Source organism: Podarcis melisellensis, assembly GCF_964234715.1.
Source record: "Podarcis melisellensis genome assembly, chromosome: 12".
NCBI lineage: Eukaryota > Metazoa > Chordata > Lepidosauria > Squamata > Lacertidae > Podarcis > Podarcis melisellensis.
The window spans coordinates 13,146,209-13,162,762 of NC_138544.1; positions in this window are offsets into that span (position 1 = coordinate 13,146,209).

Sequence of the window (16,554 nt, forward strand, 5' to 3'; positions counted from 1 at the left end):
AACAGAGGCCAACCAGAGAATAGTGAGAAGCAAGGCAGCTAGTAAGCCTGATCTTTATTACAGCTGTTGCAACAAGGTGCTCCCCACACACATGGGGGAGAGAGAGAGAGACCTCAAGCACAGGTGCGCAAGCCCTTATATAGACATTTGAAATTGCCCGTCCTGAAGAAAAAGACCACCCCCAGAAACATCATAAATATGGTACATCACAGAAGGGGTGCAGCCCAGACCATCCCCTTAATACATCAGAGAAGGAGCAGAAATCTGGGTGTGTTGTTTCTTCCTGTCTGGCAGGTTAGCTGATTGGATTAAATGGCATCCTGGCCACTCTTTTGTTATGATAACTAATTCTTGAATCTAGGTCACAGGCCACAGGCTCACACCCTGTTCATATCTTGAATATGCCCTTAAGACAGGATTTGTGAGGGCAGGATTTGTGAGAAAGAGACAATGGGGAGGTTTCCCACTTTGAACTTGCAGAGAAATATTTTAGGTCAATTTGTTCAGGACCTTTTCTGTGGGGTTTCAGACATGTGGTTTAATGTATGATGCATTATGGTATTTTAATATTATGTTGGAAGCCGCCCAGAGTGGCTGGGAAAGCCCAGCCAGATAGGCGGGGTATAAATAGTAAAAAATTTATTATTATTATTATTATTATTATTATTATTATTATTATTATTATTATTATTTTTTAACATATGACCTTAAAATTCTTATAACAACGGTTTGAATCCCCACGGTAGAGTGAGCTCCTGTTGTTCTGTCCCAACTCCTGCCACCTAGCAGTTCGAAAGCACCCCAGCGCAAGTAGATAAGTAGGTACTGCTGTGACGGGAAGATAAACGGCGTTTCCATGTACTTTGGTTCCTGTCATGGTGTCCCTTTGCGCCAGAAGCGGTTTAGTCATTCTGGCCACATGACCTGGAAAGCTATCTGTGGACAAACACTGGCTCCATCGGCCTGAAAGTGAAATGAGCGCTGCAACCCCATAGTCGCCTTTGACTGGATGTAACCATCCAGGGGTCTTTTACCTTTTTTATCAGGTCAAAGCAGCAATCTCCAAATACTTTATTCCAAAGTGCATTTTTAGGGCAATACCTTGGTTTGGCCAACCAAAACATTGCAAAATAGTGCACAAGATTTTGGGAGCACGTGTGGGGAGCAGGACTGGTTCAGGACTGTTAAATATAATTGATGTAATTTACATAGGCCTGAAAAATGTATGTGTTTGAATGAAGGTTTAAAATGGAAAATGGCTAAATGTGCATTACTAATGTTGGGGGTTTCCCCCAGTTGTTTTCTAAAGGACTCTAAGCTCTTTAATGGGTTGATGAATAACTGTTGATATGACAAGCTATGAGGAGAGAAAGCAAATCTAAGATTGGGCTAAAGGAAGGAAGCACTTAGGTAGGTCTATGCGTCAATTATCTGCTTATATTTAAAGGAGAAATAGCCATTAGGAGCGTGGGATCAAAATACAATCCTCTCTTTCCACCTCAATTGCACCTCATGCTGGTAATTAGAGTGGAACTGCGATACATTCAGATGCCTAAGTCCTCGCCAAGGCACAAAACAAATCAAATATGGATTTTAGGCTTAAATTCACGCAGAACCCTGATCCTTGTGCGGCAAGCAAAGTGTGAAAATGTGCCTGGCAAAATTACCTTCACTCTGAACACATTGTGTGTGTGTGTGTGTGTGTGTGTGTGTGTGCGTGAGCGCTCTCTCGCACCATTTTGTTTTTAGGTGATGACATCTGCTAGGCTCTTTTGCATAAAGGCAAACAAGCAACCCAGCCTCTAGTCTAAGCATCTCAGCAGGCGAGCAGGGGAATCCTAGCAGACAGGATGGGAGAATTCCTTTCCTTGCACAGCAGGATAGCTGCTAAAACACTTTGTGCGATTGCAGCTGTGTGGGGCTCCCTGGCAAACACTGAGGGATGCAGATTGCGCAGGGCTGGATGCCTCATACTGTGCGTATTTTCCTGCCAATCATCGCTGCCATGCTCCAGACACTCTTCCCGGTGTCTCCCGCTGACTTTAAGGATGATCCGGCAGAATCTGCGATTGGAAAAAACTGGCAGGTGTGTTTCTGCGTTCATTTGCAGATATATCTGTGCGACTGGCACTTACACAATAAACATGGTTTTAATTATGGAAAGGTGCCATACAAATAAAATGATGACGACGATGTTGGCATGTGAGTTATCACATGCGCAGAAGGGGAAAATATACTGTTCTTATCCTGTATGGTGCAAATGTCCTTTTCCCCGCTCTGGGTAAGAGCCAAAAAACCAAATCTTGTCAAGTCTTCCAGTGGCTAGTGGTCATTTACACAAGTTTATAATGTACTGGGGGTGCGGGTGGCGCTGCAGGTTAAACCACAGAGCCTAGGGTTTGCCGATCAGAAGGTCAGTGGTTTGAATCCCCATGACGGGGTGAGCTCCTGTTGCTGAGTCCCTGCTCCTGCCAACCTAGCACTTTGAAAGCACGTCAAAGTGCAGGTAGATAAATAGGTACTGCTCCAGAGGGAAGGTAAACATTGTTTCCGTGCACTGCTCTGGTTCTCCAGAAGCGGCTTAGTCATGCTGGCCACATGACCCAGAAGTTGTACGCCGGCTCCCTCAGCCAATAAAGCGAGATGAGCACCGCAACCCCACAGTCAGTCACAATTGGACCTAATGGTCAGGGGTCCCTTTACCTTTAGAATGTACTGGGACATTCTTCTACGCCATCCTGCACCTTGCTCAGAAGGAAGAAAAAATTTAAAACCACAGAACCAAAGAGACAGATCAAGGGGGGTAATGGTACCTGGAGTTCTGTGTCCAATTTTGAGTGACCACAATTTAAGAAGGATGTTGACAACTTGGAATGTGTGCAGAGGAAGGCAACCAAAATGATTAAGGGTCTGGAAACCAAGCCTTTATGAGGAACGGTTGAAGGAACTGGGTATGTTTAGCTTGGAAAGGAGGAGACTGAGAGGAGATATAATAGCCGTCTTAAGGTATCAATCAATCAATCAATCAATCAATCAATCAATCAATCTTTATTACGGTCCAGAGACCCAACAAATCGTTACAAAGCAATGCACAATTCAGACAGCCTACCTCCAGGTTAAACACGCATTTTATTTAATAGGGATCATTCGCTCTTGCAACCACCGATAAAAACTTTGCCACTACTAATGTTCTAGCGTTTGTCCGGTCTTCCAAGAGGAACCTGACATGGTGAGCCTCTGATTTTCCCGGGAAAGGTACCAGCAAGGGTAATATCAGTTCAGCCCTGGCCTGCTCATATTTCGCACAGTGCAGCAAAATATGTTTTATAGAAACAATGTCTTGAGCAAAGTCTGTCCAGCGGCTGCCCCATGGAAAAAGGAACAAGCTTGTTTCCTCCTGCTCTGGAGGGTAGGACTCGAACCAATGGCTTCAAGTTACAAGAAGGAAGATTCCAGCTAAACACCAGTGAGAATTTTCTGACAGTAAGAGCTGCTTGACAACAGAACAGTCTCCCTCGGGGGGTTGTGGACTTTCCTTCCTTGGAGATCTTTAAGTAGAGTTTGGGTGGCCATCTGCCATGGATTCTGAAATATACTCGGAGTCAAGAGTGGATTTCATGCTCTTTATTCAGCTCATAGTGGTGAGGAGGAATGGAAGTTCCCCCACAATATCTGCTTTATATACATTATTTACACAATGGGCCCCACGTGATTGGCTAATTCCGGGATTCTCCTGTAGGCCAATCAGGTTGTGGATTCACTTCCACCTGGAGCTAGATTGGGTGGCTCCTGCGGACCAATCAGACTGCTGCATTGTTCTAGGACCAATCAGACTGCTGCATTTTGGATCCTATTGTTCTAGGACCAATCAGACTGCTGCATTTTGAAAAATAATAATAGATGGCCCTTCGGGTCCCTTCTACAATTCTATTATTCTATGAAATTCCAATGGCAGTTCAGAAATAATGGGAGCTCTTCTCAGTTTTTTTAAAAAACCTCTGCCATTGCTTGGCACGATAGGCTTTCCTCCTGTGCCCTCATCTCAAAACTTATTCCCCTTCTGTGCCCTCCACATATAAATTACTCTTAATTTACACCGCCTTATGGCGGGATTAAAAAGGTAAAGGACCCCTGACAGTTAAGTCCAGTCGCAAATGACTCTGGGGTTGTGGCGCTCATCTCGCTTTACTGGCCAAGGGAGTTTGTCCGCAGACAGTTTTTCCGGGTCATGTGGCCAGCGTGACTAAGCCGCTTCTGGCGAACCAGAGCAGCGCACGGAAACGCTGTTTACCTTTCCGCCGGAGCGGTATCTATTTACCTACTTACGCTTTGGGGCGTGCTTTCGAACTGCTAGGTTGGCAGGATTAGTGCGGCTTTAATAGGTGTCTTTCATTTGTAGCTGCATACACACAACCTGTGGGACACAGGTGGCGCTGTGGGTTAAACCACAGAGCCTAGGGCTTGCTGATCAGAAGGTCGGCAGTTCGAATCCCCACGACGGGGTGAGCTCCCGTTGCTCGGTCCCTGCTCCTGCCAACCTAGCAGTTCGAAAGCACATCAAAGTGCAAGTAGATAAATAGGTACCGCTCTGGTGGGTAGGTAAACGGCGTTTCCGTGCGCTGCTCTGGTTCGCTAGAAGCGGCTTATTCATGCTGGCCACATGACCCAGAAGCCGTACGCCGGTTCCCTCGGCTAATAAAGCGAGATGAGCGCCACAACCCCAGAATCGGCCACGACTGGACCTAATAGTGAGGGTCCCTTTACCTTTTGCACACAACCTCTTTTTCGCGCTCGCCCAATCTGTGGCCTTCTCTTATTTTTCCCCCAGCTGTGCGATTTTATGCTGATCATGCCTCGGTGACCACGAAAAATCTTCTTTTATTTTTTCAGCCGTTCCCTTTGATACGGGCTTCCCGCTGTGCTCCTCTGCTGTTTGCAGCTTACGCAGAAAGCAGCCACACAGTTGCTCGCTGGTCTGGGTGTCTCCCGATCGCATTACCGCCCATCCTGTTGTCCTTTAGTACACTAGCTGCTTTCAGAGCAAGAGGCTCGGATGTAAGAGATCACTGTTTGGGTATTTGGGACCCTCAACAGGACGGCCTGTATTCAAGGCCTCCTTCTGGAATCTTGACCTGATGGCACAGACGCACTCAGACACCACCTGTTCTCTGGGAATCCGACTGTCCCGCCTGCAGCCAACAGGTGATCTTTGCTGCAGCGTTCTCCCCCCATCCCACCCCACCCACAAGTGTGCAACTCATTCCCTTCAGATCTCCATCTCGCTTCCGACTTCTTCACCTTTCAACAGCAGCCCTTCCTCTCTGGATGCTTTTAGAAGGATCACCATCAGGGTGGATTTGATTTGAATCAATTTGAATTAAATCACGATTTAAATCACTAGTTAGTAAGACTTGATTTCAATCATTTTTATTTTTATTTTTTACAGAAAGACCAGGCGAAGGTTTCATTTTTGGAATAATAAATTTTCAGAGTAGTTTAATATATATATATATATATATATTAAAGTTTTCTTGGTTTACAAAGGTATGCGCAATGTCTCTTTTTTTCAAGTTACATTTTTCATAGGTCAGTTTCATTTGTTGAGACACTAGGGTTACGTTAGGTTCAGAGTAGTTTTTGCAGTTATATCCGGTGCTTTCTTTTCTTTTCTTAAAAAGTGTTTAAGGGTACTCTCATTTTGACTCAAGAAAACCACCATTTTATAGTTCAGATTGGGGAAAATAAATACAGCAAATGGACAAAAGTACAAAGGTTCGCAAAATGTTCCCAGAAAAAAAGCACTGGTTATATCAAAAATTACTGATTTGGTTATACCATTAGAAATACATAGACCAATAATTATGAAATTATTGTGAGGTTTAATAAGTTAACTGTTTATATTTGGATAACTTTTCTGCTGTACTTTATTGGAAGAAGAAAAAAGAATCATTTTCTTAATAACAATTTAAACAATTTATTTAACTAAAACAATAACATTATAGCATATGTCTCCATGTTTGTTAACTGATGTAGCTATACAATCTTAAAAAAAAAAACTTAGACTGAGTTTTAGCACACATGAAAAACTTAAAACAAATCCTTATTTCCTGATGAATAGCTTTTGGACTATAATGTAACTTAAATAGAAAACTATCTTTAGTAATATTTTTCCTCCAAAAGAATTTTATTTTAAAAATCCAATTTAAATGATAAAAAATCATATATATATATATCCGGTTTAAATTTTAAGAATCTGATTTTATTGATTTTATTGATTTTTTAAAAATGATTTTTATCCACCTTGGTCGCAATATAGTTTTCTTTCCCCGTGTACATCCCATTGATTTCCTTGGTAACTACCAGTAAGTGCCAGAGAATGGCCCTGCTAAACAGCGCTTAAGATTTCCTGACTTCAAAAATAGCTTCAGACCACCTCCCTCTCCATCAGAGGGCGTTAAACACAGGTTTCCCTGGGGGAAAGCAGCAGGGCAAACTGCAGTGTGGATGAGCCCTTAGAATAATAATCATAATAATTTTATTATTTATACCCCGCCCATCTGCGCAGAGCAAACTGGAACAACTGTTGAAAATTCTCATGGAGTTGAGACTGAAAAGATGAACCACATGCTATGCATTTCGCAGAATCACAAAATTGTAAATTTGGAAGGGACCGTGTGTCAGGGACTGAACTATGGAGGAATGGTGGAGACCTACCCCTCCTCCTCCTGCAATTCCCAGAAAAGAGGAAGACAGTATAGATTTAGATCAGCGGTTTGCAGAAGGGCACAGTTCAGAGGCTGCAGAGGGGAGAAGCTGGGAAAAATTGGGAGAGGAGCAGGAAGAAGAAGCACCATGGGAGAAACAGCAGACAGATTCAGTGTCTTTAGAAAGCATTCCAGAACCCCATACATATTTCCGCACAGCTCGTTGGCAAAGGGAAGACGATGGAGATATGTTAGCAGTTTATAAGAAGTGAGCATTTGTGAAATTAGACTGACGGCTTTATAAGAATGAGTGAGTCATACGTAAAATGAGAAGTCTGCCCTCCCATCTACTGTTTCCTTGGGCTTGGTTGTTTACCACAATAAATCAACCTGATATGTTTAATTGTGCCAGTTGCTGCTGTGTATAATTGATCAATTTTCAATGAGTTAGCTGCAAGCAAACATTCATTCCCCAAATCCAGAAGCTCTTGGCATGCTTGTGACGGAAACACAGAGAAAGCAGTGCTGCCTTTTTTGCTTTGCATTGTCCTGGAAGTTGTAAGGTAAAAGTAAAGGACCCCTCACTGACCATTAGGTCCGGTCGTGGCCGACTCTGGGGTTACGGCGCTCATCTCACTTTATTGGCCAAGGAAGCCGGCGTACAGCTTCTGGGTCATGTGGCCAGCATGACTAAGCCGCTTCTGGCAAACCAAAGCAGCGCACGGAAACGCCGTTTACCTTTCCGCCAAAGTGGTACCTATTTATCTACTTGCACTTTCATGTGCTTTCGAACTGCTAGGTTGGCAGAAGCAGGGACCGAGCAACGGGAGCTCACCCTGTCGCAGGGATTCGAACTGCCGACCTTCTGATCGGCAAGTCCTAGGCTCTGTGGTTTAACCCACAGTGCCACCCGCGTCCCTTGTCCTGGAAGCTGCCCAGTGGATGAAAAGGAGATGTGCCTCCACACCTAGATGTGAGCTGTACAAATGAGGGAAAACATCATGGCAGAAACGGAGTCAGCCTGACCTCAGCCGTTGAACAAAGAAGAAGTGGCTGAAGTGAGTTTGATTTCCACAGAAGTTTGCATTTAGATGGCAAAAAAGGAAACGGAAGCATGTTCTGGAATGTGTGTGTGCGTGTTTACCTGTGGTTAGTAAGTCACCTTGAGAATCATTTGACTGAAAGCCAAGATACTGATCTTCTAAATAAATAAATGCATCCACTGAAAGAGTGGAGGCAGCTGTGCGAGATGTTGCTTTTCCCAGCTCACCATCCCTATCAGCCAGCATTCAGAAAATATCAGGAAGTGGCTAATAGCTTTTTCAGTGCCAGAACCATTGCAGCTGAGCTGACTGCCTTCAGGTGTCTTCTAAAGCTTGGAGAGTTATTTGCCTCCTTGGCTTGCAGGTTGCATAACTCCATACCCTCCAACATTTCTCGAATGAGAACAAGGATGTCCTAAGGAAAAGCGGGACATTCCAGGATCAAATCAGAAATCAAAACGGCTTCTGTAAATCCGGGACACTTAGAGGGCCTCCTAGTCCATGCAGGATCAAGCTCCTAACCACAGGCCTAGGGATTGTGCTCAGGTTCACCCTTTTCCCCCAGTAAGACAGGATATTACACAAGCATGGCACAATTCAATCTATTTGCATCAATGTATGCTTCCTTTTAGGGACGCAGGTGGCGCTGTGGGTTAAACCACAGAGCCTAGGACTTGCCGATCAGAAAGCCGGCAGTTCGAATCCCCACGACAGGGTGAGCTCCCGTTGCTCGGTCCCTGCTCCTGCCCACCTAGCAGTTCAAAAGCATACCAGTGCAAGTAGATAAATAAGTACCGCTCTGGTGGGAGGGTAAACAGCGTTTCCGTGCACTGCTCTGGTTCTCCAGAAGCAGCTTAGTCATGCTGGCCACATGACCCGGAAGCTGTATGCTGGCTCCCTCGGCCAATAAAGTGAGATGAGCGCCACAACCCCAGAGTCGGCCACGACTGGACCTAATGGTCAGATGTTCCTTTACCTTTACCTTTATGCTTCCTTTTAGAGTCATGGGGTTCTCAGTTATGCGCTTTTAGACTATGTTCACTTCCCATTTACCGGTAACTCTCACAAAACCTGTGTGAGGTAGGTTGAGAAAGAGTGACAGGCTCATGGCCTTTTTGCTTGGCCTTATTATTATTATATTGCTTACTTGCTTGCTTGAATTTATATACCGCCCTATACCCAGGAGTCTCAGGACAGTTCACAATAGGTAGGGGTTTGAATAGGTAGGGGAGTCTCACCAGTCATAATCCATTTTTTCTCACCTCCAACAATTTTTCTCCCCCCAACTATACACCATTTGTGCCCCCCATGTAGTCACAGGAGACAACTCCTAGGCGCTGAAGTCCCTTCGCCCCCCCCCCATAAAAAATTGAGGGATTTAGCTCCCCTCCAAGTTGATGGGCACTGTCATTCAAATGGTGTGCCTTGTGATCAATTATGTGGGGTGGGGCTTACCTGACCCCCCCTCAATATTTTATTCAAGTTGGCATCCCTGCATGTAATATTTGTAAACAGCCATCAGGCACGATCTGTGGGTCTTCTGTTGTTTTTTCTTGGCAGCCTACTGATAACCAACCACTTCTCCATTTTTTATAGTCACTAATGCAGTGTCAAAATGAAAAATATGCCCCGATTCTTTGTTTCCTATGGAGTTTTGCCAATATAAACTGATACGCTACTCATTTTAGCATGTTGTTGACAATATGCAGGTTTCTAATTTCACATATCCAAATCTAAATATGGCTTTCCCTTTGGGAAGAGAAGAAGGAAGACTTTGGCAGGAGCTGGGTCATGTGAGTGTTGTCTGACAAGGACAATGGCGTACCTGCTCTACAATGCAAACCAGCTATGAGATCACAAAGCTGTAAATTAGGGTGTGTGGTGGTAGCTTAGAAATGCCCTCACTAAATAATCATATAGAGGGTTGAAAAGCTTTCCTGTGACTTTCCACACTAGAGAGTGTTATGGTTTAGTGATATATTATAATCTGCTAGCAAATTGTGCTTTTGTCAGTCCGAAATCTCCTGGGTGGAAATGTGGGATAATACGGCATTTTTCTGATGTGGGTGGGTAGGGGACAGCCCAGAACAAAATGTTCTGCTTATGAGCTGTGCGTTGCACATCTCAGCATTTAATGCCTCTTCTCATCCTGACTGGTACCTCCTGAGAGCTATATTTCCAATTTAGATTAGTTTAACTTGCCATAATTAAATTCGTTTAATTCAGACTCATGTAATTCTCCTTGATTTTGTTTGCTCTGACTTTATGGAAATGAAATAAATCAGATTAGGGGAAATAGGTGCCCGTATTGCATTCTGCTACATGGGATACAGCAGCTGTGTTCACACAAAACACTAGACCACAGTTTAGTGCACCTTAGTTGCCGCTACTTCCTCTGACCTGGGATAGCCTATCGATGGTTGTATTGTATTGTAATTGAAACTTGCCTTCTTGGTTAAATCCCAAAGTCTCAGCTCCATTTTCCCTCCCGGGATCCTTACAAGGATGTTCCATTATCCAGGCCAAATAACTTAGGTTACCTGTGTTGTGCTCCCATTAATTCAGCAGATGTGCTAGTTTAGAAGGACAGCTCTACTGGGATGATACCAGACTGCCTGTGGCTAAAAGGGCCGTGGGCCACAGAGGAAGAGGTTCACCTTGTACCAGACTAAATTCCCCCTTCTGCTATCATGCACTGATCTTGAAGGGTTTGATCCCTGGACATGGAAACAGGTTGTGTTTAGAGCGGTGGGGTGGTAAAAGCTTTCTGGGAAATGATTTATAATGAGCTGAAAAAAATACTTAAGATAACTTTTGTTTTAAAAAAACCAGAGGGTTTTTTGTTAGGCATTATAGGCGTGGAACTACCAAAAGAAAATAAAAGTCTGTTTACGTATGCAAGGACAGCAGCAAGGATGCTTCTTGCTCCGAGATGGAAAGAAGAAGAAGCACCGACCAGAGAAGAGTGGCAGACCAAGCTGATGGAATATGTAGAAGTGGCAAGACTGACGGGAAAGATCAGAAATCAGGAAGACCAAGTATTCTTAAAAGACTGGAATAACTTTTTAACATATTTGAGAGACAGCTGAAATCATTGGCAGGAATACGACGACACTTGTAAAGTAACATGGATTTTGGATACTATGATTATATAACAGATAAGGCAAAGGCAAAGGTCCAGTCCATTAGGTCCATTAGGTCCAGTCATGACTGACTCTGGGGTTGCGGCACTCATCTCGCTTTAATGGCCGAGGGAGCCGGCGTACAGCTTCCGGGTCATGTGGCTAGCAGGACTAAGCCGCTTCTGGCGAACCAGAGCAGCGCACGGAAATAACGTTTACCTTCCCGCCGGAGCGGTGCCTATTTATCTACTTGTACTTTGACGTGCTTTCGAAGTGCTAGGTTGGCAGGAGCAGGGACCGAGCAACAGGAGCTCACCCCATTCGATTTGAACTGCCAACCTTCTGATCGGCAAGTCCTAGGCTCTGTGGTTTAACCCACAGCGCCACCTGCATCCCTTATATAACAGATAGATTACAGTAAAAGATGCAGGAATAAAATTTAGAATTGGAACCCATGGAAGGAAGGAAGGAAGGAAGGAAGGAAGGAAGGAAGGAAGGAAGGAAGGTTCAAAAGAACCCCTTTTTAAATGTGTGAAAATGTTATGTTTATGGTGTGTAACTTTTATATAAAACTAATAAAAAAATTTAAAAATAAATAGAGCAGTGTTCTTCAACATTTGGTCCCCAGATATTAAAGTCTGGCTACCACCCCCATCATCCTCAAAGATTGGCTAAGCTAGCTAGTACCAAGAGGTGTAGTCCAACAACATCTAGCGACCCAAGAGAGGCGGATTTAGGGGTGCACGACTGATTTGGTCACACTGGACACAGAATCTAGGGGCATAACAACTACAGTGGTACCTCAGATTAAGAACTTAATTCATCCTGGAGGTCCGTTTTTAACCTGAAACTGTTCTAAACCTGAGGTACCATTTTAGCTAATGGGGCCTCCTGCTGCCACCACGCTGCCACCGCACAATTTCTGTTCTCATCCTGAAGCAAAGTTCTTAACCCGAGGTACTATTTCTGGGTTAGCGGAGTCTGTAACCTGAAGCATCTGTAACCTGAAGCGTCTGTAACCCGAGGTTAGCACTGTATGAGTTAGAACGCAGCAAGAAAGGCTGCTGAAATTTGAAACCCCAAGGTCCATTATTGGACCCACAAACCCTCTAAGTGTCCTTATTTTCCAGGGACATCTCCGGATTTACAGACGCTGTCCTGGTTTCTGATTTGATATTGGTTTCTGATTTGCTTTTCCTTAGGACGTCCCTATTTTCATCAGAGAAAAATTGGAGGATATGGAGTTATGCAAGTCCCAGGTCAAGGAGATAAGTAACTACCTTTAGAAGACATCTGAAGGCAACCAGGTATAGGGAAGTTCTGTAATTTATATATATATATGTTGGAAGCCACTCAGAGTGGTTGGGGCAACCCAGTCAAATGGATGGCTTATAAATAATAAAATTGTTGTTGCTGTTGTTGAATAAGACATCCCTATTTTTATCGGCGAAATGTTGGAGGGCATGGACTCAATGGTGAAAAACACTGGTATAGAGATTTGTGTCTCAAGTGAGTAACAACAACAACAACACACACACACACACCGCCCATCTGGCTGGGTTTCCCCAGCCACTCTGAGCAGTTCCCAACAGAATTAAAAGCACAATAAAATATCAGACATTAAAAACTTTCCTAAACAGGGCTGCCTTCAGATGTCTTCTAAAAGTCAGATAGGTGTTTACATCTGATGGGAGGGCATCTGATGGGAGGGCGTTCCACAGAGCGGGGCCACTACTGAGAAGGCCCTCTGCCTGGTTCCCTGTAACTTGGCCTCTCGCAGTGAGGGAACCGCCAGAAGGCCCTCAGAGCTGGACCTTAATGTCCAGGCAGAACGATGGGGGTGGAGATACTCCTTCAGATATACTGTTTAGGGCTCGAAAGGTCAGCACCAACACTTTGAATTGTGCTCAGAAACGTACAGTGGTACCTCAGGTTACATACGCTTCATGTTACATACACTTCAGGCTACAGACTCCGCTAACCCAGAAATAGTACCTCAGGTCTTAACCTGAGTTAACTTTGCTTTAGGATGAGAACAGAAATCGTGCTCCAGCGGCGTGGTGGCAGCAGGAGGCCCCATTAGCTAAAGTGGTGCTTCAGGTTAAGAACAGTTTCAGGTTAAGAACAGACCTCCGGAATGAATCAAGTTCTTAACCCGAGGTACCACTGTACTCGGAGCCAATGCAGGTCTTTCAGGACTGGTGTTATACGGTCTCAGCAATCACCCCCAGTCACCAGTCTAGCTGCCGCATTCTGGATTAGTTGTAGTTTCTGGGTCACCTTCAAAGGTAGCCCCACCCAGTAGTCCAAGTGGGAGATAACACCATGTAAATCGGAACAAGGAAGTGACACCTATCTTTCTGGACACACTGAGCCAGCTGTAATCTATTTGGCATGGTTGAGTCTCCACAGCTATTCCATCTGGGCCAGGTTTTCCCAAACTTGGGTCTCCAGTTGTTTTTGAACTACAACTCCCATCATCCCTAGCTAGCAGGACCAGTGGTCAGGGATGATGGGAATTGTAGTCCGAAAAAGCTGGAGACCCAAGTTTGGAAAGACTGACCTAGATCAGTAACTAAAGTCCTCAATCGCCACTGGGGAGGAAAGTTCCCTCGGATGCTAGAGATGTTCATAACTGTTGCTACAGACCAGCCTTTCTCACCCTGCCACCCTCCAGATGTTTGGGACTATAAGTCCCATTGTCCTTGACGTTGGCTGTGCTAGTTGGGACTACAGTCCAAAACCATCAGAGTGCACCAGAAAGGCTACTAGAAGCTGTCTTGGTAGTAAATAGAGCCCTCCTGCGATTGCCTACATGAGGTTTGAGAAACAGCAGGTTTGAGAGGTTCAAGAACCAGCAGGTAATTCTATACCATGAAGTGACTCTTCAGAAATATATCCCGTTGCTGTAGGGTTGGGAATAGGCCAATGACACGAGGAAAACTGCTCTGCCTTTTCATTATACGTGTGTCTGGGGCCTATGTGCGGAATCAATGAAGCCTACGCATTTCTGCGAGAAGGGAGGGAGAAGCAGGTAATACGATCCGCGCTGAAGTTATTAACTGGCTCCATTTCAAAATACTCAGTGAGCCTGCATTATCATCTCTCTTGCACTGTGCCAAAGGCATGCCTCGTGTCCTTGAGAGCGAAATTGTCCCCACGTAGCTGAGTGAAGCATTACTTTGTTAATACGCTGTGACACAAGGAAAATAATCAGCCGAAACAACTGCCAACGCTGGTTCACTGCAAATCATAACAGGATTATCCATTAAAAGAGACCCTGTCGGTATAGCATGTTTTTCATTAAACATTCTGTTTAAGCGTTCAAAATCGCAGCTCCGGACCGGTGTTCTCTCTTCAAGGCACTATTGGTACACACAGCGTACGGCGTTTGGGCTTAACACCCGCCCTCTATTCTGTGTATCCGAAAGCAAAGCTGTGCGGTGAACAGTGTAGTAGCCAAGGGCACAGCTTGGTGACAAAAAAACTTTTTAGTTATATAAAGTAGTTGTCAAAATAATTATGAGAGCCCCTTTCACTGCTCTTGCAGACCAGGCCCCAAGAACAGTTTGATCACTTCCAAGCTGAGGTCTTCTCTCCTTCCAGTTATAGAGTATGGCAGAACAGTGCAACTGCAGATTCTCCAAGTACAGTGGTACCTCAGGTTACATACGCTTCAGGTTACATACACTTCAGGTTACAGACTCCGCTAACCCAGAAATAGCGCTTCAGGTTAAGAACTTTGCTTCAGGATGAGAACAGAAATCGTGCTCCGACAGCGCGGTAGCAGCATGAGGCCCCATTACCTAAAGTGGTGCTTCAGGTTAAGAACAGTTTCAGGTTAAGAACGGACCTCTGGAACGAATTAAGTACTTAACCCGAGGTACCACTGTATCCCTATTTTCCAGGGACAGCCCCGGATTTACAGATGCCATCCCAGTTTCTGGAATGTCCTGCTTTTCCTTAGGACATCCCTATTTTCATCAAATAAATGTTGGAGGGTATGGAGTTATGTGACCCCTGAGCTAAGGAGATAAGAAACTATACAACATTTAGAAGGTATCTGAAGGCAGCCCTGTATAGGGAAGTTTTTTAAATGTTTAATGTTTCATATATGTTGGAAGCCGCCCAGAGTGGCTGGGGCAACTCAGTCAGATAGGCAGGGTATAAAAAATAAAATAATCATCATTGAATAGGACGGGAGTCAGTAACCTAAGGCCAATAGCCAGAAGCAGCCCGCAGAGGTTGTTTGACCGGCCTATGAGCCACGCCTGAACTGAGGCGCCTGCTCATGCGCTGCACTAAAGCGGTGCGGGGACTCGCTTCTGCGGCACCAGAAACCACATCTGCGCATGCTCAGACACCCCAAACCACATTTGCACAGACGCCAATGCCAAAAATCATGTCTGCGCACCCGCAGTTGCCGAAAATTGCGGGCGGGCGGGCGCGCTCACGATCCAGCCCACGGAGGGATCTCTGCGGGACCGATCCAGCCCAGGCAAGATAAACATTGCTGACTCCTGGAATAGGACGTCCCTATTTTCGTCGGAGAAATGTTGGAGGGTATGCAGCTCATGCAGGATTTATGGGAGCTAATGGCCTCGGCAGCCACTCCCAGTCACCAATCTATCTGCTGCATTCTGGATTAGTTGTAGTTTCCGGGTCACCTTCAAAGGTAGCCCCACGTAGAGGTCATGGCAGTAGTCCAAGCTGGAGATAACCAGAGCATGCACCACTCTGGCGAGACAGTCCGCGGGCAGGTAAGGTCTCAGCCTGCGTACCAGATGGAGTTGGTAGACAGCTGCCCTGGACGCAGAATTAACCTGCGCCTCCATGGACAGCTGTGAGTCCAAAATGACTCCCAGGCTGCACACCTGATCCTTCGGGGGCACAGTTACCTCATTCAGGACCAGGGAGTCCTCCACACCTGCTTGCCCCATTCCTCAAAAACAGTACTGCGGCATATGAGCCAAACCACTGTCACGGCCACTTTGGAGCTAACTTCTCCTTGTTGAATGGAATTTCTCTGATGATGGGACAGTAAGGAGGGGAGGAGGCGAGTGATAAGGTTCTGTGAGCAATTCTTCGTTGACAAGGAAGCAGGAGCCGTGGGTCTTAATTCTTGGAGACCCTGAAAAGTCTCTGACAGCTTCTTCACTTACAGCCCTTGAGCATGTTGTCACTCTTTTTAGCATGGAGAGGCATGTTTGCATATGATTTCTGAACCAGGTTTTGCCAAATACACCTGTTTAAGAATCCCGGAAGCTTAGCCCTTTGAGATCCATCACCCTTCTTCCAACAACTGTTATTTCTCCCTGCACTCTGGCTCTTTCCCCCCGCTTCCCCATGGTTGATAGCTATGATATTTGTAAATCCAGCCCAACTCACTCAGAGGGCTCTAGGTAGGGCTGGGCGATATTTGGTTTTCAACATCACGATATATCACAGCTAAACATTGGAATACAGTCACATCTTGGAAGTTGTACAGCTTAGCTCCCAAACCTTTTGGCTCCCGAACGTCGCAAACCCGGAAGTGACTGTTCCGGTTTGCAAACTATTTTTTTTATTATTATAAGATATATATTAAAATTTTTAGAGGTACAAAAAGAGAAATCAAAAAACATCATTTTAAACAAAAAAAGATAAAATACAAAAAAGGAAAAGGAAAAATAAAAAAGAAAGAGC